Source organism: Monodelphis domestica, chromosome 6, assembly GCF_027887165.1.
Source record: "Monodelphis domestica isolate mMonDom1 chromosome 6, mMonDom1.pri, whole genome shotgun sequence".
NCBI lineage: Eukaryota > Metazoa > Chordata > Mammalia > Didelphimorphia > Didelphidae > Monodelphis > Monodelphis domestica.
The window spans coordinates 170,785,807-170,813,191 of NC_077232.1; the positions used below are offsets into that span (position 1 = coordinate 170,785,807).

General features: G+C 36.1%; 1 long non-coding RNA gene across 1 annotated transcript in view; it reads left to right on the forward strand.

Annotated features, from left to right (window-relative positions):
• LOC103100553 (uncharacterized) overlaps positions 1 to 24,819 on the forward strand; it is a 37,733-nt gene extending 12,914 nt beyond the window's left edge. Inside the window, exons 2-3 of the long non-coding RNA XR_001622942.2 lie at positions 12,771 to 12,888; positions 24,776 to 24,819. This is a non-coding gene — a long non-coding RNA (uncharacterized LOC103100553). The remainder of the gene's footprint in view (positions 1 to 12,770; positions 12,889 to 24,775) is intronic.
• The last annotated feature ends 2,566 nt before the right edge of the window (positions 24,820 to 27,385 follow it).

Consider the following 27,385-nt stretch of genomic DNA (forward strand, 5'->3'; position numbering starts at 1 on the left):
GCATGTTCTTAAAAGACTTTTCAGAAACTATTAAGAATTCCCTTCACCATGACATTTTTCAACAAAGATGACACACGATGTGGGCCAGGCTTCTTCCCGGGGGGAGAAGTGGGGTGTGTAGAGAGAAGCAGCTGGAATGATTGATGAATCACTGCTGCTGCCCCCAATATCAAGGGAATTCAACCAATCTCTTATGCATAGCCTCATCAGAATTTTCTATAACAGCTTGAGTTCAAGGGTTCTTTTCTGGTTCATAGACTAATTTAATCTGCCAATGAAGCCTAATATTGCTGACTTGTTGACTACATTAATGATTTTAAAAAATGATCAATTTCAGTTAGATATGAGTGAGAATAAAGATGCAATTCTCTCATTCAAGATGATGGACTTTCTGATATCTATGCATGGACCCACAGGGATCCATGAACTCAAAGTTAAGAAACTGAGCCAAAGGTGCCTAAGGACCTCTTATTCTAAGCTGCTGTGTTTGGGAAGAGTGGAAGCTCCTTTTCTCTATCTAGGTTTAAAATCTTACATACCTTAAGCCCCCCTAGGCCTCTCTTTAATCGAACAAGGAGTACTTTTCTAGGTAGAAAACTTTCATTATCTAGATTTAGACAAAAGTTTGGGATTCAGAGAGTGGTGGTAAAATTGAAGCATATGTCTCCTTTAATCATTGAGTATTATATCAATGTCTTATATGCTATCAAAAAATCTTATAGTTAGAATAAAGGTGAATGTAAATATGTTTCTATTTCCTGAGGTCCAGAACAAAATTAGTCCAAAACTCGAATCTCATCATAGTCAAACTAAATCAGGTAAAGTTGTATTGAAGGTATAAAGAAATGGAAAATGGAAAGATGCACTGCTGTACCATAAGAAATGATGATCATGCAGGTTAAGTTTTTTTTAAACATGGAAAGACTATATGAAATTATGAAGAGTTAAATGAGCAAAAGAAAGAGAAAATTATATACAGCAACAGAAATAATTTAAAGAATGACATATAGGTCGACCTTCAAAGAAAAAACTGATAAATAGAAATAAGCAAGACATAGTTTTACATAGACATGCATCTTTTTCTCAAGTGATGCCTTCTCTAATGGGGGAGCAAATGAAGGAAAAGATTTTCCTGAGAATTTTAATATAATTAATCAATAAATACATATTTTTTACTTTTAAACATTATTTTATTTGGTCATTTTCTGGAAACAAAAATCATTTTCTTTTCCTCTCCCTCCCTCCCCAAACATCCCACCCATAGCCAATGCGCTATTCCACTGGGTATCATGTATGTTCTTGATCCAAACCCATTTCCATGTTGTTGGTATTTGCATTAGGGTGTTCATTTAGAGTCTCTCCTCAATCATATCCCCTCAACCCTGAAGAAGAAAGCAGTTGCCTTTTCTCGGTGTCTACTCCCACAGTTTGTCCTCTGCTTGTGGATAGTGTTTTTTATCCTATATCCCTGCAGATTGTTCAGGGACATTGCATTGACACTAATGGATAAGTCCATTAAGTTCAATTGTACCACAGTGTATCAGTCTCTGTGTACAATGTTTTTCTGGTTCTGCTCCTTTCACTCTGCATCACTTCCTGGAGGTTGTTCCAGTCTCCATGGAATTCCTCCACTTTATTATTCCTTTTAGCACAATAGTATTCCATCACCAACATAGACCACAATTTTTTCAGCCATTCCCCAATTGATGGGCATCCCCTCATTTTCCAATTTTTGGCCACCACAAAGAGCGCAGCTATGAATATTCTTTTACAAGTCTTTTTCCTTATTGTCTCTTTGGGGTACAAACCCAGCAGTGCTATGGCTGGATCAAAGGGCAAACAGTCCTTTATCATGCTTTGGGCATAGTTCCAAATTGCCCTCCAGAATGGCTGGATCAATTCACAACTCTGCCAGCAATGAATTAATGTGCCTACTTTGCCACATCCCATCCAGCATTCATTACTTTCCTTTGCTGTCATGTTAGCCAGTCCACTGGGTGTGAGGTGATACCTCAGAGTTGTTTTGATTTGCATCTCTCTGATTATAAGAGATTTAGAGCACTTTTTCATGTGCTTATTAATAGTTTTGATTTCTTTAACTGGAAACTGACTATTCATGTCCCTAGCCCAATTATCAATCAGAGAATGACTTGATTTTTTGTACAATTGATTTAGCTCTTTATAAATTTGAGTAATTAAACCTTTGTCAGAAGTTTTTGTCATGAAGATTGCTTCCCAATTTGTTGCTTCCCTTCTGATTTTAGTTACATTGGTTTTGTTTGTACAAAACGTTTTTAATTTGATGTAATCAAAATTATTGATTTTACATTTTGTGACTCTTTCTAAGTCTTGCTTGGTTTTAAAGTCTTTCCCTTCCCAAAGGTCTGACATGTATACTATTCTGTGTTCACCTAATATACTTATAGTTTCCTTCATTATGTTCAAGTCATTCACCCACTCTGAGTTTATCTTGGTGTAGAGTGTGAGGTGTTGATCCAGACCTAATCTCTCCCACAATTTCTTCCAGTTTTCCCAGCAATTTTTGTCAAATAGTGGATTTTGTCCCCAAAGCTTGGGTCTTTGGGTTTGTCATAGACTGTCTTGCTGAAGTCATTTACCCCAAGTCTATTCCACTGATCTTCCTTTCTGTCTCTTAGCCAGTACCAAATTGTTTTGATGACCACTGCTTTATAGTATAGTTTGAGATCTGGGACTGCAAAGCCCCCTTAATCCTTTGTCCTTCCAAATGAACTTTGTTATCATTTTTTCTAATTCAGTAAAATAATTTTTTGGAAGTTCAATGGGTATGGCACTAAATAGATAGATCAGATTGGGTAGGATGTTCATTTTTATTATATTGGCTCGTCCTACCCATGAGCAGTTAATGTTTTGCCAATTGCTCAAGTCTAGTTTTAGTTGTGTGGGGAATGTTTTGTAGTTGTGTTCATATAGTTCCTGTGTTTGTCTCGGGAGATAGATTCCTAAGTATTTTATTTTTCTAAGGTAATTTTGAATGGGATTTCTCTTTCTAATTCTTGTTGCTGAAATGTGTTGGAAATGTATAGCAATGCTGATGACTTATGTGGGTTTATTATTTATCCTGCAACTTTGCTAAAGTTGTTGATTATTTCAATTAGTTTTTTTTTTTGTTGATTCTCTGGGATTCTTTAAGTAGGCCATCATATCATCCGCAAAGAACGACAGCTTGGTCTCCTCATTGCCAATTTTAATACCTCAATTTCTTTTTCTTCTCTAATTGCTACTACTAATGTTTCTAGAACAATGTTAAATAATAGAGGTGATAATGGTCATCTTTGTTTCACTCCTGATCTTATTGAGAATGCATCTAATTTATCCACATTGCAGATGATGTTTGCTGATGGTTTAAGATATATACTGTTTATTATTTTTTGGAAAGACCCTTCTATTCCTATACTTTCTAGTGTTTTTTAATAGGAATGAATGTTGTATTTTATCAAAGGATTTTCTGCAACCATTGAAATAATCATGTGATTTTTGTTGGTTTGCTTGTTGATATGGTCAATTATGTGGGTGGTTTTCCTAATATTGAACCAGCCCTGCATTCCTGGCATGAATCCTACTTGATCATGGTGAATGAAACTCCTGATCACTTGCTAGAGTCTTTTTGCTATTATCCTATTTAGGATTTTTGCATCTATATTCATTAGGGAAATTGGTCTATAATTTTCTTTCTCCGTTTTTGACCTGCCTGGCTTTGGAATCAGTACCATATTTGTGTCATGAAAGCAATTTGGTAGAACTCCCTCTTTACTTATTATGTCAAATAGTTTGTATAGTATTGGGATTAGCTGTTCTTTGAATGTTTAGAATTCACTTATGAATCCATCAGGCCCTGGGATTTTTTCTTAAGGAATTCTTTGATGGCCTGTTGGATTTCTTTTTCTGATATGGGATTATTAAAGAATTCTATTTCTTCTTGTGTTAGTCTAGGAAAATCATATTTTTGTAAATATTCATCCATATTGCCTAGATTTGTATATTTATTGCTGTATAATTGGGCAAAGTAGTTTTTAATGATTGCCTTAATTTCTTCTTCATTGGAGGTGAGTTCCCCCTTTTCATCTTTGCTGCTGTTAATTTGCTTTTCTTCTTTCCTTTTTTTAATTAAATTGACCAGTACTTTGTCTATTTTGTTTGTTTTCTCAAAGTACCAGCTTCTAGTCTTATTCATTAGTTCAATAGTTCTATCACTTTTGATTTTATTAATTTCTCCCTTAGTTTTTAGGATCTCTAGTTTGGTTTTCTTCTGGAGGTTTTTAATTTGTTCGTTCTCAATTTTTTTGATTTGCGTTTCCAATCCATTGATCTCTGCCCTCCCATATTTGTTAATATATGCACTCAGGGATATAAATTTTCCTCTGAGTACTGCTTTGTCTGCATCCCATAGGGTTTGAAAGGATGTCTCACCATTGTCATTTTCCTTGATGAAATTATTAATTGTTTCTATGATTTTTTCTCTTACTAACTGATTTTGGAGTATCATATTATTTAATTTCCAATTAATTTTTGATTTGGCTCTCCATGTACCCTTATTGATCATTATTTTTATTGCCTTATGGTCTGAAAAGGCTGCATTTATTATTTCTGCTTTTCTGCATTTGTATGCCATGTTTCTGTGACCTAGTGTATGGTCAATCTTTGTGAATGTGCCATCTGGTGCTGAGAAGAAGGTGTATTCCTTTTTGTCCTTATTTATTTTTCTCTATATGTCTATTAACTCTAATTTTTCTAAGATTTCATTCACTTCTTTTACCTCTTTCTTCTTTATTTTTTTATTTGATTTATCTAAATTTGATAGTGTTTGGTTCAGATCTCCCACTAATATGGTTTTACTGTCTATTTCCTCCTTCAATTTTCCTATTTCTCCATTAGAAATTTGGGTGCTATACCATTTGGTGCATACATGTTGATTAGTGATATTTCCTCATTGTCTATAGTCCCTTTTAACAAAATATATTTACCTTCCCTATTCCTTTTAATCAGGTCTATTTTTGCTTTGGTTTTGTCAGATATCATGATTGCAACTCCTGCCTTTTTTCTATCAGTTGAGGCCCAGAAGGTCTTACTCCATCCTTTAATTCTGACTTTGTGAGTATCTACCCACCTCATGTGTGTTTCTTGAAGACAACATATGGTATGGTTTTGGATTCTAATCCATTCTGCTATTTGTCTATGTTTTATGGGTGAGTTCATCCCATTCACATTCAAAGTTATGATTGTCATTTGTGGATTCCCTGGCATTTTGATATCCTCCCCTAATTCTGACCTTTCTTCTTTACCTAAAACCTTTTAAGCCAGTGATTTACTTTAAATCAGTTCCCCTAGTCCCCTCCATTGGTATGTTTCCCTTTCTAGCCCCTCCCTTTTTGTTCCCTTTCTCTCCCCCCTCTCCTTCCCTCCCTTTTGGTGTTCCCTACCCCCCCTGCTCCCCTTGGTTTTCCCTTCTCTCTTACCCTGTTGGATAAGATAGAATTCAAGATCCCTATGGATATAGATGCTCTTTCCTCTCAGAGTTGATTTCACTTAGAGTAAGGTTTAAGTAAAAACTCTCTTCCTCTCCTTCTTATAGGAGAATTCTTCCCCTCCCCTTCCCATGTGTATCGTTGTGTGAGAAAGATTATTCTATTTAGTTTTCCCCCCTATTTCTTGGAGTATATCTTAGTACCATCAATGATTCCTCCCTCCCTTTTTCTTTCTATCCCCTCCTTTCTCCATATCGTCTTGATGCCCTAATCTTTCCCTAAGTGTGATTCTTCTAACTACTCTAATGATGCATACAATTTTTGAGAGTTACAGATTACATTTCCCCCACATATTAATATATATATATATACATATATATATAATTTCATATAAATGTAGTCCTTATAGAAGAGAGTTTGAATAAAAGAAAAAGAAAACATATTTCTCCTTTTCCCTTTCCTTCATATTTACATTTTCAAATTTCTCTTGCTCTTTGTGTTTGGATGTCAAACTTTCCACATAGTTCTGGTCTTTTCTTTACAAATACTTGGAAATCTTGTATTTTGTTGAATGCCCATACTTTCCCCTGGAAGTATATAGTCAGTTTTGATGGATAGCTGATTCTTGGTTGAAGACCCAGCTCTCTTGCTTTTCTGAATATCATTTTCCATGCCTTACAGTCCTTCAGAGTAGAAATTGCTAGGTCCTATGTGATCCTGATTGGTCTTCCTTTATATCTAAATTGTCTTTTTCTGGCTTCTTATAAGATTTTTTCTTTTGCTTGGAAGCTTTGGAATTTGGCAATTACCTTACTGGGAACTGTCTTTTGGGGATTTAGTGTAGAGTGTATTCTGTGAACTCTTTCAATGCATATTTTGTCCCCTTGTTCTAGAATCTCTGGGCAGTTTTATTTGATGATATCATGAATTATGATATCAAGATTACTGTTTTTCTCTGGCTTTTCTGGTAGACCAATGATTCTCAGATTGTCTCTCCTTCCTCTGTTTTCTAGGTCTGTCACCTTGTCATTGATATATTTTATGTTATCTTCTAATGCTTTAATATTTTGACTGTGCTTTATTAATTCTTGCTCTTTTGCAAGATCATTGTCTTCCATTTGCCTGATTCTGACCTTTAAAGCCTTGTTTTCCTTTTCAGTTTGGTTTGACCTGTTTTTTTTTGAGGCTTCAAGCTGTTTCTGCATTTGCATACTTTGATCCCTCAGGTTGCTGAGTTCCTTTTGCATTATTTCCCATTTTTCCTTCCAGAAGGCTTCCATCTTTTTGGTAATTTCCAATTTAAATTTTTCAAGAGCTTGTGGAGAATTTCCCTTTCCTTTGGAAAGTTTTGGAGCATTTGTTTGTGTTTCCTCTTCTATTTCCTCTGTATTTTGTATTTTTGCTCCATAAAATTTGTCCAGTCACCCTTCTTCTTGCTTTTGTTGGTGTTTGGAGGCTGTTGATCCTCTGCCCTGTTTGCCATCTCTATGGTTTTTCTTTCCCTTTCCAGTCAGAAATCTGAGTGAGGAGGGCTTGCTCTCAGTGTGTGAGTCTAGTGATTAAAGCTTTAGCCCCAGGCAAATTGTCCATTTTCCACAGCTGCACTGTCTTCCTGGGGAAGCCCAGGGTCTGCCCTCCCCTGCCTGCTGGTGTTTCTGGTGTCACTGCTCTCAGTTTTCTCCAGCTGCTTCTCCATTGCCTTACTTCCACACTCTGAGCCTTGCACAGCACTGTCCACAAGGTACCCCAGTGCCTTTGCCTGCCCCGAGGTTCCTGTCCTTTTTGGAGGCCCTGAACTCTAGGGGGAAAGGGGTCCTGGACTCCTTGAGCTCTGAGGGATCCTGATGGGATTAGGTTCACCTGGGTTGGTCTGGATGTGCCCCGAGGCAAAAACTTCTGGTGAGACTCTGATGGAAGGACCCAGCCATGGGGCTACAGGATCTCCCTGTCTCTCTCCAGCTGCTCCCCTGCCATCTGTGTTGGATGCCCCAAGCCTGGTCCAGTTTGCTTTCAAGGTGCACCATTCAGAATAGCACCTTTGCCAGCCCAGAGTTTCCCGCTGCTGCTGGGGGCTCAACAATTTGGGTTGGGGTGGAGGGGTCCTGGGACCTTCCTTCTGCCTTCCCTTTAGACCTGAGTGTTCTCAGATTCTGGCTTTTGGGGGTGTACCTTTTGATTTGAGTCCAGAAGGAGGGTTCCCCGCCTCTGTCCTGTTGTTAAGTTTGAATTTCAGTCTCCTAGGAGCATTCAGTTTGTGATTGGTAAGGAAGGGTTTTCAGAGGTCTGAACTTTTGCTGCTTCTAAGCCGCCATCTTGACCAGAAGTCAATAAATACATTTTTACAAGAAAAAAAGAAAATGTAAGGATTGTCATGGGGAATCACTGGGACATTTGCCTTCCTAAAAACTCCTAGAGCTCCACATCTGAATGGTAACAAAACTGGATACAGTTTTCCCTTTCAGCTCAGAAGCATCAAGAAAGAGTCTATTTGAGACCCTCATCCCTGGTCAATGTCAGAGTTTATATTAATTTAGAGGAATGAAAATAAGATAAAAGAGGACTTTAGGTGGGATAAGAACCAAACCAGGTTAAAGTTCTCAACTTGAGGAATGCATAGAGTAATTCACAAATTACTTAGTCCATTCAAATGTTTCTAAACCCATTTATTTGTATTTAGGGTTAACTATAAGGAATAAGTACACCGCTTAGAACTCTTTTCAATACAATCTCATATCTTAGGTAAGAAATAGGGTGCCATGCAGTTGCTTATCTTTCTGAGAAATAAACCTCAGTTAATCTTGAGGTCTAAATGTCCCCTTGGCAGCCCCAACATACACAATACCTTACTGAAAAAGCAAAGAGGGAAAATGATATCTACATTTACAAATAAGCTTGCTGGGGTTTTTAATAAACAAATGTTGAAATGAGTCCAAGAAGCTATTCTCCAATGTGAGGCAGTTTGTGAACAGATTGGCAGATTAGCCTGTGGGCAGTTATCCAGCTATGCCAAAGGGCAGGTGGCATAGCTCCATACTATCCTTTAATATATAGCACCTACAAAAATCAAATCCATCTAGTCTTAGTCCAAGCTGGACCTCATTTTGTTCATGTATCTTATATAAATAAACCAAACAAGGGAAAACCAGACTACTATTCAGAGTGAGTGTGCTAGTGTTTCTCTCTCTGAAGGGTTTATCTTGGGACTTATTTTGAGACAAGATTAAATGGATTGAAAGAATCCAATATTTGGATCTGGAAGGGATATCACAAACCTCTAGAGATACAATGAGATTAAATGATTAGTTCAATATTGTTTAGGTCTTAAGTAGTGAAGGAATGATTTGAACTCAGCTCCTTTGACTCCAAATTCAGCTTCCTTGTCATAGCATATATAGCTGTGCTACTCTTCTATTACATAAATTCCAGTGTTTTTTTATTACCTAATGTATCAAATATCAAATACTCTGCTTGGTCCTTAAAATCTTTGGTAATTGCTTCTTACTTTTCCACTCTTATACCTTTGGCTTCTTGACCCAAAATCTTCATCAAAATCCCCTTCGGTTCCCTATGATTTTGTTTAATCCCTCTTGAGAATATCATCTCAAGTTCCCAGGGATAGAATTTAAAACAACAACAACAACAACAAAATATTCAACCTTCCTCAGTCCAACATATTTCAGAAGTAGAAAGAAACTTAACAGATCAGCTTCAATATTTGGTTTCAAAGAATATTTAAAATAATGATAACAACTTGCAAAGCACCTTACATATATTTTCATTCATTCAACAAATACTTATTAAACACCTACCCTCTGCAAAGCATTATGCTCATATCTGGGGAAAGAAAGACAAGAATAAAACAGCCTCCAGCCTAGAGGATTTACATTTTATTATATCTTATTTGATAGTCATAAGAACACTTTGAGGTAGACCCTTTTCATTTTAAAGGAAAGAAAGCTGGGACAGAGAAAATAAGTGACTCGTACAAGTTCATATAATTAGTTAGTAGTAGAATCAAAACTTTAATCCTGGTCTTCTAACTCCAAATCTACTCTGCTTTCTTTTACATCAGATATAAATTCCTCTTTATAATGTAGCCACAGTATTTGCTACTATAGGAACTCTAATTATATGGTACCATATCAATCTGGAATTATGCCCAGAGAATTATAAAACTGTATATACCTTTTGATCCAGTAATATAAATATTAGGTTTATTTCCCAAGGTGATCAGGGGAAAAAGGTAAAGAATCTATATTTCTAAAATATTTATAGCAGCTATATAGTTGCAAATAATGGCAAGTTGAAGGGATGCCCATTGATTAAGGAATGGCTGAGCAAAGACTGTGATGGAATATTCCTGAGCTATAAAAAATAACATATGAGTTAATTTAAAAAAACATGGAAATACCTACATGAAATTATAATGAGTGAAATGTGCAGAGCCAAGGGAGTACTATATCAATATAGAAATAGTTTGAAGAATAACTAGTGTACGTTCACCTCCAGAGGAAGAACTGATAAATAGAAAGAAGCAAGACATAGGGAGGAAGAGGAGTTATGTGGGTATTTTAATGTAACAAACAAATACATTTAATTATTTTTAAAAATACATCTAGGTAAACTAAGTTGGGAAGCATGATGGGGTTATATATTGTCTTCATTGCTAGGTGCTGTATTTTAGAAAGGATGTTAACAATCTAGGAGAAAGCTAGGGAATCTGATAATGAGAAGATTGAAGGACTTGCCAGAAAGAACTGGTATAAGAACAAAATAGAAAGAATTAAGTGTACTTAGTTTGAAGAAGACAAGACCTGGGGGTACACGATAGCTATCTTCAAGCAAAGGTTAAACGACTCCTGGTTGGATATGGTCAAATTCCTTTTCAAATGTGGATTAGACTATGTGGCCAATGAAATCCCTTCCAATTTGGAAATTCTGTGATTTTTATCTCAAACCATTTTTAGAGCTTTCTTTTGGATGAGGGATTAGGCTTATTCCACCTGGCCCCAGAGGGAAGGATTTGGGATGATTTTGAGGTAGATTTCATATTGATGTGAATAAAAATTTCAAAATAACTTTGTCCAAGAGGAGAATAGACTGCTGAGTTGGCTTGAATACCCAGGGTATTGTCTATAGTCCAACTAGGAATATGTCTAAAGTTTTAATAGGTGTGCCATCACCGTACTTGAAAGAAAAACACATTTCTTTCAAAGGAAATCCGAAATGGAAAGTTGAGAAATAAAAGGAACCTACAAAGATGATTTAAAAATATATTTTTAAGGCAGACATGGTGGTCCATACCTGGAATCCTTTCTATCGGGGAAGCAAAGGCTGGTACATCTCTATCATAGCTATATGATGGCATAAATGAGTTGAAATTCTTGGAACTGGGTACGGTGAAAAATATGCCTGATGAAACTACCAGTACCCGGCATGTGGCCAAATAATGCATCTGTGAGTACCCATCTGGGATTGATGTATAAAGTTTTTGCATCATAAAAAAATTGAATTTAATCATGGGAATTATTCATTACACTAAAGAGCCTATAAAGCTGAAAGGAAGGAGGATCCTTTGGTTTTGATACCTGTTTTGATTCTAGCTTCAAAGCTTCTACTGGGTCATCTCAGGTGAGAATTTTAGAACCCAGGGTTACTTTGAGACTGATGATGATTCTGGATATGTATGACAAATCATCTTGTGGAATTACCTGTGGCACATGGTAGTCTTCTTTATTTGAATATGCCCTCCCCCAAATCAAGGAGGAATTGGACTCACAGAACTGCCTTAGGAGGGAATGAATTCCCTTTCATTGAAAGTATTTAACTCCAAACCAATTTTTGGAAATGTCATAGAAGGGATTCCTTTTTAGGCAGAGGTTAAACTGGATGCCTTTGGAGGTTGCCTTCCTGAGATTTTATGATTCTGTCATGTTTTAAAAGAGAATTAGCAAAGAAAGGATGTTGAACTCCACTCCATAATAAAAAGTTGTCCTCTTCTTTAGATGAACAAGGCTTTCAAACATAGTGCTCCATCTCCCAAATGAGTGCATTTCCACCAGCTTTCACTTATTCCTAGAATTCTTTCTCACCTCATCTCTGCTTTCTGACTTCCCTGGCTTCCTACAATTTTCAGCTAAAATCTCACTTTTTGCAAGAGGCTTCTTCCAGTCACCTTGAATGTCAATTCTTTCTCTCTGAGATAATCTCAAACTTGTCCTGTCTATATCTTGTTTATGAACAGTTGTTTGTATGCCATTTCCCCCAATAGATTGTAAGCCCCCTAAGAATAGAGATGCTTTTGCCTGTCTCCGGAGCTTAGTGCAATGCCTGGCACACAGTGGAGCCTTAATAAATGCTTGTTGCCTTATGTTGACTTGAACATGTTTCTGTGAAGCATAAAAAAAATCTGTCTGAAAAATCCAGTACTTTGATCTATTAGTAAGTATTCAAGTGGAAATATTCTGGCCTCAAGATTGTCAGTAAAAATCAAATAAGATAAGCCCATCACCTATAAGATCATCATTTACTTTTTATGGTACTTGACTGAATCTTAATTTCTTGCACTAGGAGAAAAATACATTCATTTCATAATAAAACTATACACAACAAACTGAGAAATACTAAAACATCTACAAGGAATATTTGAAGATATATTTTGGAGCAAGGCTTGGTGGTCCATGCCTATAAACTCAGCTACCAGGGAAGCTGAGGCAGGTGGTTCTCTAGAGGTCAGGAATTCTGAGCTGCAATAGGGCTAAAACTGATAGGATATATGAATCAAACCTGGTACTAATATGGTGAGTCTCTGAGAGCAACTGGCAAACCAAGCCAGGTTATACATGTAGGGAGTAGAAACTCTATACCAGTCAGAGAGGAACTAGAACTATAAGTAGCCCCTTTACTGCCAGCAGAAGTGAGATAAAGAGACCCCATTTTTAAAAAGAAAGAAAAACGTTTATTTCAGATAAGCAATGCAAAAGGTTCAGAAACCAGATAAATTAAGGTCCATAAAACTTCCATTTTGAATGCTTGGTATATTGTATGAACTTAATAAATGCTTATTGATTGAAAGATTGATCAGTAGTGGCTAAGATTGCCCTAATAACGTCATACACAGTGTAAACTAAGAAAGTTGTATACTCCATTATTTCATACATACCTACTTCCTCTCTGGTGCCTATTCCATTTCGCCTACTTTTTCAAAGATTTATGACCATTGAAACTTTGTGCACCAAGTCAAATAAAAGAGCCTTCTTTTTCTAGGTGGTCTTGCTGAGTTGCTGTGCCCTTAAGAATTTGTTATTGTACAACATCTACGAATCTTGGTCAACCTTCTGATGATGAACTTCTGAATTTGGCTAAACTGATCCTGTGTTGAGAGGTACAGAGCCAGTCATTGAACTTTATTTTTTTTTATTTTTAAAATTTTTATTTGAATATTTGATTTAATATTATTTAGTATTTGAAGCCTTTCTGAATTGTTAACACTTGCCAGAACTTATGATCTAGTGGTTTAGTCTAGGACTTAGGACTTTTATCTCATCATATTGAAATATTGGAATAGGAGAGAAGAAAAAAATTGTTGAGGGCAGGTTTTCTTCCTTTTTATTCCTGATCATCTGATATAATGTTCCTTGCATATTAATAACTGTTTGCTATATGTCCAAATAAAATGCATGCATTCATGTATGAGTGAATGACTTAGTAAAAGGTACATTTAAATGAGAGATAGAATGGTATAATACAGATATTCTCATCCTAGGGTCTATGCTGTTGTTTTTTTTAAATCTATCTTTCAATATAATAAGTTTTCTTTATATTCTTATATATTTTATTTTATGCATGTAAAAACATTATTCTAAGAAAAGATCTATAGATTTTGCCAGTTTGCCAAAGGGATCCATAATATAAAAAATCAAAGAGCTCTTGTAGTAGATAAAGGGCTGACCCTGGAGTATGGATGTTCTGAGTTCAAGTGCTCCCTCTAACACATGCTAGCAGTATAATCATGAGTGTAATCATGAGCTGGTCTCTCTGGCTTCAGTTTATTTATCTGTCAGATGAAGGGTTTGAACAAGATAATCTTTGAATACCCTTCCACTTCTAAGTCTATGGATTTGGGAAAAATCTGGGTCCCTAGGGAGATTCTGAAAGACTAAAACTCAAAGACAGATTGTAGTCCTGCATCAGTGAAGGAAATTTGCACACTGGGAGTTCCCACACTAACAAAATCACACATCCACCTCACTTCCCTGCCATTCCTCCCCACCTCTAAACCTCCCCCCCCCCTAAACACACGTACAATCAGGCACATGAAATCACCAAACACACTCAACTATTGTTCTTTAAATTTGTTTACTCAACCAGCTCATTCTTTCCTAGAATGGGTAAGGTTGCCCAACCCTAGACACTATGATATAGGTGTAGAAAGATGAGGGTGAGGGGTTTACTGAAGACCTTCCTGTAAATAAGATTATAAATACCTATATTATTGATTTAAAAAAAAAAACTTGCTGTATATAATTGAGAACACATCCTTCCTCAACTTCTTTTGTTATAAATCTTTGTTTTCCAAATGAATCAATGTCTTGGTGATGACAGCTTTTGGCTACCTTCACATCTCTGAGAAGGGGAGGGATGCATATTATAATATGCTATTATAATAGTTCACCACAAGCTTCTGAGAATGAGCCTGGACATTTCATTGATTACAGTTATAATGTTTATGGAGGGTTTTTTTTTCCTATTATTGCAATCACCATGCAATTTTTTCCTACTAGTTCATACAAATCTTCCCAACATATGTGTACATATATAAAAGTTTTAAAAATTAAATTACTTTTTTAAATTTAAATTTAAAATTTAAAAATTAAAAATACTTTTATGTATACACTTGAAAATATATATTTTGGGAGCAAAAAAACCCAAACAAACCAAACAAAATGGGAACAAATTAGGTACCCACTGATTAGGAAATGATTGTGATGGAATATTATTGCACTATAAAAATAATAAATATGAAGTATTTGTAAAATGTATATGTACATAACCATCCTGTCTCTCTGACCTTCTTGGAGCACATACCCGGTAGTGGTTATCATGGGTCATTAGAAGGATTGAATAAACTTCCAGTTCCAGCAAAACAGTGTGTTTGCTCATAGCTTCTCTAATGCTTGTCATTTTCATCTTTTGTCTTCTCTTCCAACTTGATGAGTGTGAAGTGAAACTTTGAAGTTGTAATTTGCATTTCTCTTATGGTTAAGTGATTGGGAGGCTTCCTTCCTATGGTTGTTTATACTTTGTACTTGTTTTAAAAACTCTTTCCATTAGACTTCTGGAAAGCTGGTCTAAATTGGCAGTTTACTTAGCTATTCAGTTCCTCTCTACAAGGACTCAGGTTAGGAAGGAATAGAAAAGATTAGTAAGGAAATAAGAATACACGTAAAGTCCTTGATAACATCAAATCACCACACCTAGATTTATGCTATTGAAAGGAGTCACAAATGTGTTTTCTGAGCTAAGAAAAAGGAACCCCCAAATTGTCCAGATCTATCCTTCTAACTCCCCAAACTACTGGTGCTGATCAGAGCCCAGCTTTTACAGCCACCATCAAGGAAGCAACTCCAATAAAAAGGAGCCAGCCAGAGTCCTTTTGGGGGAAAGAAATTTTTAAAGAAACCCAATAACCTTGTTAGGGAAAAATCTATATGAGCAATCAACTTAATATTTGATTCAACAAGAGGTCAGATGACACTAGAAAAGATCAAGAAGAAATGGATTGATAGAAAAATTCAACAAGCATTTAGTAAGCATCTACAGTGTATAAGTCATTGTGCCAAGTGTTAGACTATAAAACAAAACAAAGCAGAGAACATATATTTTGTGGATAAACTATGACATGTGTATAAATAAGTAAATACAAAAAATTGATAAGAAAGAATAGAAAAATGGCATCAAGGAGATCTGAGAAGGACTAATATAGGAGAGGGCACCTAGACTGAGCCCTAAAGAAAGTAAGACTTCTGAGAAGCAAAAGTGAGGAGAGGATGACTTGCAGGCATAAGGGAAGTCTCAGGGAAAACAGAGACACAAGACAGAAGGCTGAGTCTTAGGAACAGTTAGCATTCCTATCTGGTATGGAATGGAGACTGGAAATGGGAGAACTATGAAGTAAATATGGAAAAAGTAGGTTAGAGACAAGATTTAAAGTATTTTAAATGGCAGGCTGGTGAGTCTATTCTATCATAGAAGCAACAGAGACATTAAACGTTTTTTTTAAAAAGGGAGTAATAAATCATCTATCTCTTAGGAACCTAGATTTTTTTTCAGTGGTGTGGAAGAGAGTTTAGAATGAGAGAGAACTTAGAAGCAATAAGACTATTTAGGAGGCTACTACCATGGTCCAGATGAGAGATGAAGATGCCCAAAACTAGAAGAGCAGCTAGAAATTGGAAAGAACAAGATAGGTACAAGAAATATTGGAAAAGTAGAGTCAATAGAACTTGACACAAGCAAGACATGCAGAATGGAAGTAAGAAAAGGATCAAGCATATTTCTGAAATTTTGAACTTTAAGAGATTAGGACCCTAGACTTAGAGCTGCAAAGAACTTGAAAGGCCAAGTCCTCTTTTCTCATTTTATAGATGAGGAAAGTAAGGTACAGAAATATTAAGTGTTTTCCCCAGGGTTAAATAGCATTTGAAATGGGATTTGAACCCAAATCTTCCTACTTTCATATGCTGTGATCTAACTATTACCTAGTATATTCCATTAGAGTGGTAACCTTGTCTGAAATGGCAGTTTTAATAAGGAGCAATTTGGGGTGGAAGAGCAAGTATTAGGTGTGTTGAACTTGAGATATCTATGGGGTAAGCAGATGGAGATGTTTAGCAGACAGTGGATAGTGTGGCATTAGAATTCAGAAGAAAGATTTTACCTGAATTTATAGATTTTTAATACCTGTATAGAGATAACATTTGAGTTGAGGGGTTATATCACCAAGAAAGAATATGTAGAAAGTAAAGAGAATAGGGCTCAGTTATGGGATACCCTGGCAAAGCGACAGGAGATGGCTGATAATCCATCAAGAGAAAGAAAAGTTTGGAACAAACATGTAGGAAGAGAACTAGGAGAATAAAGTATCACAAAAACCAGGAGAGGATAGAATGTCCAGGAGGAGGGGGAAATCAGCTAAGCCAAAACTTCAGAGAAATCAAGGTAAATGAAGACTAAAGAAAAGATACTGGAATTAGTTTAAAATCCTTGCTTACCTTTAAGTAAGCAGTCAGATTAATGTTTTCACTTTAAGCTTGCCAAAGGCCAACAAGTAATTGGTGGTAAAAAGGCAGAGTCTATGAACATACTTGATTCTAAGAGTCTGATAGTGATAACAGAAAGGAGAAACAGGATAATAACTTGAGGGAAGATTAGGTTCAAGTCTTAACTGGTTCACTTCTAGATCTCAATCTAGAGATTAAAACAGACTATAGAGTGAATGATATTATTTAATTCTAGCATTCAGCACAGTACCTGACACATGGAAGGTTCTTGATAAATATCTATTGAATTGAATTAATTCTTAAATCGGACTCCAAGGGTACAGGTGCTGATCAGCTCCTTGTTCTATTTTGTCTATCAGTTGTCTTGTTTGGTACCTCAGAGGCAAAATAATATACAGTAGTTCCAAGAAAATCTTCCTTTTAAATCCAAGGGTTACCAATAGCTAGGGAAAATGTCATTTCATTCTCAGAACGTTAAAGCAATATAAAGGTTTATTCATGAACATCAACTTATTATGGTTAATAGACATAGGTGCCTTTCAAAGAACTTAGACACAAGTAAGCTTCTGGTGGCTGAGAGAAGTCATAAAGACTATTTTCCTCTATAGGATGCCTGTAGGATTTGGTAGAATTCCTTTGATGTCACAGGCCACACCCATAAATGTATCACTCATTCTAATAATTTCTATCTTTCTTCTTACCTTTACTTGGGAAGGAAGGGGCCCAATCTGGACATACCGAATTACAAATAAAGGTTGTTTTAAGGATAGCAGACATCAGAACATATTTGTGGGAAGTTGAGAAGCCATGGGCAGAGCACTAAAATTAGAAAAGGACTGAATATAAGAATATTACAGGAGGTAGAAATATAAGACTTGGCAGCAAAGGAGACTGAGAGAGTAGGGGGGGTGTATGCAAAGAAGGAGAGAGGGAAAAGTGAAAATGTACTTTAAAGCTTTCATCCTGGGTGAGAACAGTTATTCTTATGTAATTAAGAGAAAATTTGGAAGCTTAGGGAAAAAGTACTCACCTACTCAGAAGTGTCTGAGATCTCACTGATATGTGTATTTCCTCCAGTGCTGCTGATTGAAACCTAGTCATGCATCCTTCTGCTGTGCAATTCTCCTCAAAGTTTAACATAATTCTGGAATTCTTAGAATGCTGTCATATTTCTTACCAAGCAAGATTTTGGAGGAAAAAGGAAAATAGTTTCTATGACTTCTCTCAGCTACCAGATGCTTTATGAAATAGCCTTGCATCTGAGCTGATTCTTGACCATCTTGTTCATGCTAGACCCTTTATCTATAACAAGACTTAAACATATAGTAGTTAAATTTGAAGTTAAAACAAGGGCATGAAACAGTAAAGAAAGTGAACATAGAAACTGAAAGAATCTTTGGAAATACCTACATTTTAGGGGGTGAAGGAAGGAAACAAGTAAGTGAAGGAGATGGAGAAAGATAACACAGAGGAACAAACACAACAATGTAGTAGAAGGCAGGATGGATTTTACATTGAAATACTTGGATCCAAATTCCAGCCCTGAGGCTTATTACCTTTGTGTCTCTGGGAAAACCACTGCATCTCTCTTGGTCGCAGCATCCTTATTTGTAAAATAGAAGAGAACAGAGAGTAATTAAATTATTTGGAAGTTTCCATCCAAATCTAAATTGAATGATTTTAAGAAGGAAAATTGCACTATCTCCTAGTGAAAAAAGATGAGACCAATTTCATGAAGTTTCAATAAGGAGATGGTAGTAAATATGCTAAGTTCCTTGGAAGAGTCGAAAGGAACAGAACTGACAAAGGACCACTGAGATTAGTGACTAATAAATTTCCCAGCAATCATTAAGAGATTAATTTTACTTTAGTAATGATCATCTAAACCATAATGTAAAGAATTGGAGTGAGTGAATGGAAGAAAGCACAAACTCTGATAAGAGAGAAAGAATTTTATTTCTTCATTTTGAATTTTTTTAGATGTAACCTTGTCCCAAGGTTCATTGATATGGGACTCTCTCCTTATTGGTGGAAATAAAGACATGAGGAGCAGGGCAGAGCTAGGGACAGGCAAGAGCTTCAACTATCAGAGTCTTCCCCTTTGGGATTCATCAAGCTCCAAGTCTTCTTCAAGCATGAAATTACTTCAGGTACTCATGGGTTCTAGCTTTGAAGGAGATGACAGATGTCAATCTCCCTTCAGGTCACTGAAAGAAAAATCTCTGGAAACACATGAATAGAGCTGGGAGTATCATGTTCCTTTTTCTAGTTTGCTACTCTAGAGACTTCAGGGAGTTTCTCCCTGGGTAGGATCTAGGAAACACTGTCTTGACTGAACTGAATTATTTTGCTCCCAATGAGCCCCTTCACTCTGTATAATCTGATAAATATTCTCCTATGTATACACCTTCTCTTAATTACTATTTTGCTACTGATTTTGGATAAATAAATTTCTTTCCTGTTCTCTGTGTATTCACTGTGGAACTGGAATTTGTTTGGAAAGGGGTGAAGCCTTGAATGTAGACCTTAGGATCCTCCTTCCCTTCCCTTCTAAAATGACTAAGTAATCAAAAGTTATCTCAAACTCAATCATTTCCCCAATAAAGTAGAAAATAGAATTCAGTCTAGAATTCCCTTTCCTTCTGAAGAGAGAAGAATAGTGACCTCTGGCCCCACCCTTCTGCTTCCCCTTCAGGCAAAAACAAAAGTCTCCCTAGGAGAAAGATTTCTCTTTCCCCTCAAATCACACAACAAAAGTTTGTTAACCATACTTGGGGTTATTTCTTTATTCACTACAAAAGAGTTATAAGTGAAGGAGGAGGAGATAATATAGAATGAGAATGAGGAGTCAAAAGACAAAAGAGGTTGGCCAGTAGAGGGAAGTACTATGGGGACAAAAGAAAGAATGGAAACCAGAGAATAAGTAAAGTTAACTTTTTTCTTCTGAGAGAAAAAAAGGAAAGAAGAGAATGAGTGAATACTTTATTTTATTTTATTTTATTTTATTTTTATTCTCATGCAAAGCACATTTCCATATTGGGCATTGTTATAAGAGCAAACTCATATATAACCAAAATGCCAAAATAAAACCATAAATACACTGATGTGAAAGATGACTCCAACAGTCTGGAGATGGATAGCATTCCCTGTCAAAAGTTATTTAGGAATGTCCCAGATCATCTCATTGCTGAGAGTAGTCAAGTTTTCACAGATAATCATCACAGACTATTGCTGTTATTGTGTACAATGTTCCACCAGATCTGCTTATTTCACTCTGCATTGGTTACTGCAGATCTTTTCAGATTTTTCTGAAATCATTTTGTTTATCATTTCTTATATCAAATTGTATTCCATCAGCAACATGTACCACAACTAGTTCAGCCATTCCCCAATTGATGGACATTCTGAATGAATGAATACATGAAGAAGGGGAATCCAGGAAACTCATGTTTAATGGCTTCAATACATTAAGAGGGAAAACCATCTTTTGAGAATGGGAGGTGGGATGTTGACTTGAAGTAGATTTGAAGAAAATGGGAAAAGTTTGAACAGCCAGTGTGAAGAAGGCAAATGGGAAGACCTGAATGAGATTACACAAATTTATTATAGACAAAATTTATTTTGTTTTTTGCCTTCATAACATTCTCCAGTCGTGTTCATTGAGCCTGGACTCAGGGAATAGGGAAAAGAGAACTGAGGGATTTTAGAGTGATGTTAAGTGTGTTATTGAAACGGATAACAAGGAAGACTTGGCTGAGAAAGGAAACATAGAGTAAAAGTGTTATCATAGGTATAAAACCTAAAGAGCTGATGGATCAGAGGTTAAGATGAATGTGAATGAAATGTTCATTGAGAGGCATGAGTGAAGGCAATGGAAATATAGGAGTATGATGTTAGAAAGAAGAAATTTCAAGGTTCTCTATTTTTTTAAAGGTTCTCTATTTTAAAGAGGGAATAGTTCAAAATCTTAAGTGTTTTCTAATGTATTGCTAGAAGGTAATTTGGAATTATGTACAAAGGGCTTTAAAAGAATGTATACCTTTTGATCCAGTCATACCACTACTGAGATTATACATGAAAAATGTTTGTACCAAAATATTCATAGCTACACTCTTTGTGGTGGCAAAAAAAATTGGAAAATGAGAGGATGCCCTTTGATTGGGGAATGGCTGAACAAATTGTGATATCTGATGGTGATGGAATACTACTTGTCCTGTAAGATGTGATGAACTAGAGGATTTCTATAAGAAATGGAAAGATCTCCAGGAACTGATGCAGAGTGAAATGAGCAGAACCAAGAGAACATTGTACACTGAAAGTGAAACATTATGGACTACCCAATGTAATGGACTTTACTACTAACAGTAATACAATAATCTAGGATATTCCTGAGGGACTTATTAGAAAGAATGCTATCCACTTTGAAAGAATTGTGGGAGAAGAAACACAAAAGAAAAAATTATGACTTATGACTTACTTGTTTATATGGATATATGATTTGTGGTTTTGGCTTTAAAGTATTGCTCTGTGGTAAAAATGATGTGTGGAAATAGGTATCAAGTGATAACATTTATACAACTCAGTGGAACTGCTTGTTGGTTGGGGGGAGGAAGAGAAGAGGGAAAGAAATGAATCATGGAAATGTGGGAAAATATTTTAAAAAATAAAATAAAAATTTTAAATAAAAAATCTTAAGTGTTTGGGTAGATGATAAGTTATAAAGTGGAACTAAGTTAGCAAGTGACAAATTTGAAATAGATCTGGGGTTGAAGGCAAAGAGGTTGAAGAGTCATGAGGTTCTTAACCAAAAAAAAAGGCTCTGAAGGATTTTGTCTGCTCAATTATAGAATATCAACTCTTTATATTTCTAAGCTATTTTTATGTTTAGAGAATGCCTTCCCGTGGTCACACAACTGGTCAAATACAAGAGACAGGATTTGAACCTGGGTCTCTAGAACCATAATACCATGCTGTGTCTTTCAAAACAGAAGAATAATCATAATGGAGAATGTCATGGAAGATAATATTGATAAAGGATGAAGACTTTAAGCCATGTTTAGAATTTGAGAGGAGATATAAAGAAGGGCACCCAGTAAGAGAATCAAAGACAATGATGAAATGTGGGAAACAAAAATATAATCAGATGGCATGATCTTCAAAGACAAAGAAATCATCAGTAATGGAAGTGACATATTGTTCTGGAAGGAGAAGTAGGAAGAAAGGGACTGTGATAATGATTCTTCCTGAAATCACAACTTGAGAGAAGAGGGAAAGAATGTAACCTCCACTAGAAGGTTTGCATAGCTATTGGGTCATCAGGAACAATGGCTTCCTGTTAATACTTTATTTGGTGGAATGGAGGGCATTAAAGAAATGTTAATGTAATGTAATGATGTAGCACATCATTTTCTATGGGACAGGGTTTCCAGAGTGAAAAGTGGTAGAGAAGAAAACATCAAAATAATGGGTCTAGGGAATGGCAGAACTAAGCAAAAGATGAATAAGGGTATGGGGAAAAGGGGAAAGAGGCTTCATTATTTACTTGTACATGGTGAGGAATATAAAAAGGCAGCCTATATTGCCTAAAACCAACCCATTAGCTTTTACACTTCAAATGTAGACAAGATCCAGTGAAAACATTTGTTGAACTCTTTTCTTTTTCCTGTTTGCCTTTACTAGATACATGTTCCAAACAATCCATAAATAAGCATGTATGAATCATTTTTAATAGATCAGAAATTTCTGACACATAGGTAATACGAACACAAAAATGAAATTGTCACTTTCCTTGCCCTCAAGGACCTTATTTTTTTTTTAGTACATTAGTTTATTCATTCAACAAACTTTTATTTTTTTAATTAATTTATTTAGTCAATTTAGAACATTATTCCTTGGTTACAAGAATCACATTATTTCCCTCCCTCCCCTCCTCCTACCCTTCCCACAGCCATAGCTCAATTTCATTGGGTATTACATGTGTCCTTGATCAGAACCTATTTCCATGTTGTTGGTGTTTGCATTAGGATGTAAAAATAGAGATTTTGAACCCTAGACTTCATTCCCCAGAAGTCCTTGGTATTTCCCAGAATTCCCTATAATCTCACCTGAGTCTCCACATAGGCAAGATCACAATTTGTATTTACCTGGCAGTAACCTCCCATGCTCTCTTCTCTTCCTTTTTGCAATGATGTAACAAGTATAGTGGTAAGCTAAGCATGGGGATTTTAAATGGACTAATCAGCCATGGGCACGTGGTTTTTATTTTGTATCTTCTTTATTCCTTGATTTCTAATGATCCTTAACAAACCTCATAATATATAATATTTTTATTATTAGAGATATAATTTTAATTTTTATAGTTTTGGCAACCACAAAAGGATGAGAACTTCTCAATTTTTTTAAGATAGCCTGAATAAAATTTTTTAAGCCACATTTCTCCTGCCAAGATTTTTTGCCCACCCTCACAAAGCTGTTTCTTCTGATTCAACTGGCTCCTCCTGCTGCTTTTGCCTCCAGGCATTCACTCAACTTTCTTGACCCAGATCACTCTCCAAGCCCCAGCCCCAGTCCCAGCAACTTTACTCCTGATCTCTAGCCTCTGAACCAGATTGCCCTAGGCTAACCCCAAGACCCAGGCTGCTGGTAGCTGCCCCTGTGTCTTTGGAATCACAAACCAACTGGTAAAAACTGGGGTGTTCTTTCCTTAGGCTACAGTTAGCCTCCACATGGCTGGGGACCTCAGGTGAGGGAACAAGGAGAAGAAACAGACTTTTCCAAACAGGAAATTGATTAAAAGTATGGTGTATTCTATGAGAGAGCAGTGTATTTCCTATTTCAAAGGATGTTTTTTGAGTGCACTGATCCTTTTACTTATCTTACCTGAGATTCAGGGGAGAAATTCATCTCCCTGCAACTCTTTGCCATTTGGGCCTGCCCAATTTGAGATTCCTAAAACCCATGTTCTTCCTCAATATGGGAAATTCCACAGTACTGACAAAAGGAATCTCAATGGATAAAAAAAAATAAAAAAAAAACTTTAAAGAGACTGGAGGTTATACTTTTTAAAGGTTTTTCAGACTCCAGTGTTTTATAAAAACCTCTGTATTTTATTGCATTTTGATGATTGTTTTGTTTAAGATTTAATTTTGATAGTTTTAAGTTCATATATTGTATTCAATAGTATTCTGTTACACTGAATCCTTTTAATGTACTGGGTTTTAACTACTATTACATTCTGTTGCTTTCCTTCTTATAACTATACTGAACAAATATTATTGAATAAGCCCATATAAAATTTAAAAAAAGCCTTTTTCTATTTTGACTTTGTAATTGTCACATAGAGGATGGATGGACTTCATCAAATCTGGTTACAATTGTATAACAACCTTTGGAAATTTTAATGAGCTAAATATCTCAAATTGATTTTAAGGGGGTTTTAGACAGGATTTTTAGATTTTTTTTCAACAACTCTGATCATTTTGCCTGCCTCTAACAGTAGCTGAAGTGAAATACAATTATAATCTCCACTTCCCACATTTATGAAAATGTTAATGGATGGGACATCAGAGTCTCATGCCTCAGGAGCTGGGAAGTTGATCCCAAGGTATGGTACCCCTGGGTTGCTCCCAAAAGAGGATCATCTCCAATTTATAACTCTTCAGCTCACTTTACCCTTTCACCAGAATGATATCTAGATTTCTTGATGATGTGCTAGACCCAAAAAAGTTTTACTTTGTTTAAAAATGTATTTGCCAAGGTTGAAATATTGCTACACCTGAAAAACTTGTGACAAGTATCCATTTCTTTATATGTCATAAAGCAGTCTCATGTTAAATATGATAGTGGGTTTGTTTGCTATTGTAATTAACTGGGCTATTGTGAATTTTGGGGATATTGATACCTTTTGAATTTCCATTACATGTTGTACTACTGTTCTTTATTAAAAAAAAAAAAACTTACCTTGTGAAATTCATTTGATTGTACTCACAGCGGATCATGGCCAGGTATGAAGAGGAAAAGGATCTCATTTTTGGTGAGAAACCTTTGTATTCTTCATTTCCTCAATGATTATAAGATATATTTTTATTTTTAAAACTTTTATTTTATTTATTATTTTTCTTGCATGTGCAATATATGATTTCAGTTTTTTGTTATTTTTCTCCTTTTATATTTGAAGCATGTCACCAGCATTAAGATTTTATTTTTTTTATTTTGCAGTAATATAAGTTTAAAATACATTTTCTATATGTCAATGTGTACCCAAAAAAGCTTTAGACTATAAAAACAATGCCATTAATTGTTTTAAAAAAATTATGGAACTTTGCTTAATGATTATGTATGATTCCAGGACAAGAAAATACAAAAGAGCTATTGCACAGTGCCAAAGAAGCACAAAGCTAAACTGCATAGTGCCAAGTCAAAGAGAACAACCAATCCTGATGGGGTTGATGAAAATTTTGAACCAAGGGACTTGAGTTTGTTTGGGGTTTGAGGTTGTGGCTGTTTAACATGTATTAAAATCAGCTCTTCCTTGTTCCACATTCTATCAAATATCTCAAATTTGACTCCAACTGGCTCCTAAAAATCTAGTCCCTTTTCTGTCTTTCATAATGTGGCAACTTTCTGTAGTCTTGGCTACTGATTTGGTAAATGCTTAATTGCTTATATCATTTTAATTGGGCCCTGATTCAAGAACTTATTATAGATTTATTTTTTTCTTTACTTAGAATTTTTACCCATGTGACTTTGATAATCTATATTTCTTCCAGAAATTATCTTTTTATTTAGATTATTTTTAATGTTTTTGGTTTCTTTTGCCAATTGATTCATTTACCTCATAACTCAGCCATGAATCCCTAAATGACCCCTGTGTTTTTCAATCACCCTCTTTGGGGGAAAAAGTATAATTATTATTATTTTAAATTGCAAAGTTGAAATTCCTTTTGAGAGAGAAATTTAGGTTAGGAAACATGCTACCTCTACAAATCCAGAAAATGAACTGTTTGGAGAAGACACCATGAAGATGACTCCACAGGCAACATGCTGCACCAGAAGATTCAGAGTGAACTTTGGGATGTGGTGATTTGAACTGTGTGGGGTTTGAATGTATCTGTTTTGTATGTATACTCTTATGCCAAAGGGGACTGCCCCCTAACTGACTTTTTGTCAATGCACCTAGCAATTATTGGTTTTGTTCTCTTTTCCTCTTATCCTCAAATTATTGCAATTTCAAAGTTGGTATGTTTACAAGACCCATCGGAGAGACTAGTCTTCCTCGGGTCTTAGGGGGAGAATGCAAAAATGTAGATTTTGAACCCTAGACTTCATTCCCCAGAAGTCCTTGGTATTTCCCAGAATTCCCTATAATCTCACCTGAGTCTCCATGTAGGTGAGATCATATTTTGTATTTAACTTGCAGTAACACCTCCCATGCTCTTTTCTCTTCCTTTGTGCAATGATGTAGCAAGTATAGTGGTAAGCTAAGCATGAAGAATTTAAATGGGCTAATCAGCCATCAGCACATGGTTTTTATTTTGTATCCTCTTTTTACCTTGATTTCTAACAATCCTTAACAAACCTCATAAAATATAATATTTTTATTATTAGAGATATAATTTAATTTTTACAATGTTCATTTTGAGTCTACTTCCCCATCCATATCTCCTCGACCCATGCATTCAGGCAATTGTTTTTCTTCTGTGTTTCTACTCCCACAGTTATACCTCTGAATGTGGATAATATTTTTACTTGTACATTTAGTCCGAGGATGAAGATTGTCTTTGTGCGTTTTCATCTATGGTGTATAGATGAGTGTGCACAAAGACACTTGTGCGTGAAGGAGATTTAAGTGGAAAAGTCGATGCATAGAGACAGTCCTACTCTCTCAGTGTTGAAAGCCTGGGTCCAGTGGCACAAAATGTCATTATACCTGGAGATTTCCTCAGCTGCATTGGATGGCCGTGTTGTCCTTTGTGCTCCAACATGCCCTAAGCATTCCACAGTGCTTTGCTGCGTTGCCCTCTCAGCCGTTGAACCTTCTTATTGGTTTCTTCCGTCTGTTCAGCCGAAGCAGGCTTCACATGCTTGGTGAGCAAAGCCCTGGTTCTCCAGGGGTCTACGACCCGATGGCTACCGTCACAAGGTTTAGCCGGCCTGTCGAAGCCTTTGCCCGGGGTGTGGCCGCTGCCACATGCTAGCAGCTAATAGGAGCCACAAGTGAAAGCTGGGTGTCAGGTGGGGGTCAGAGGCTGGAGAGCTGCCCTAAGAGGGCACAACAAGCCCTCCATACCAAAGATACTACCCCTCCCTGAGAACCCCATACACCCCTGAGGTCATTTACCTCAAGTCTATTCCACTGATTCTCCTTTCTGTCTTTTAGCCAGTACCAAATTATTTTGATAACCACTGCTTTATAGTATAGTTTGAGATCTGGGACTGCAAGTCCTCCTTCCTTTGCATTTTTTTCATGATTTCCCTGGATATCCTTGATCTTTTATTCTTCCAAAGGAATTTTGTTATGTTTTTTTTTTCTAATTCCATAAAGAAGTTTTTGGTAGTTCAATGGGTATGGCACTAAATAAGTAATTTAATTTGGGTAGG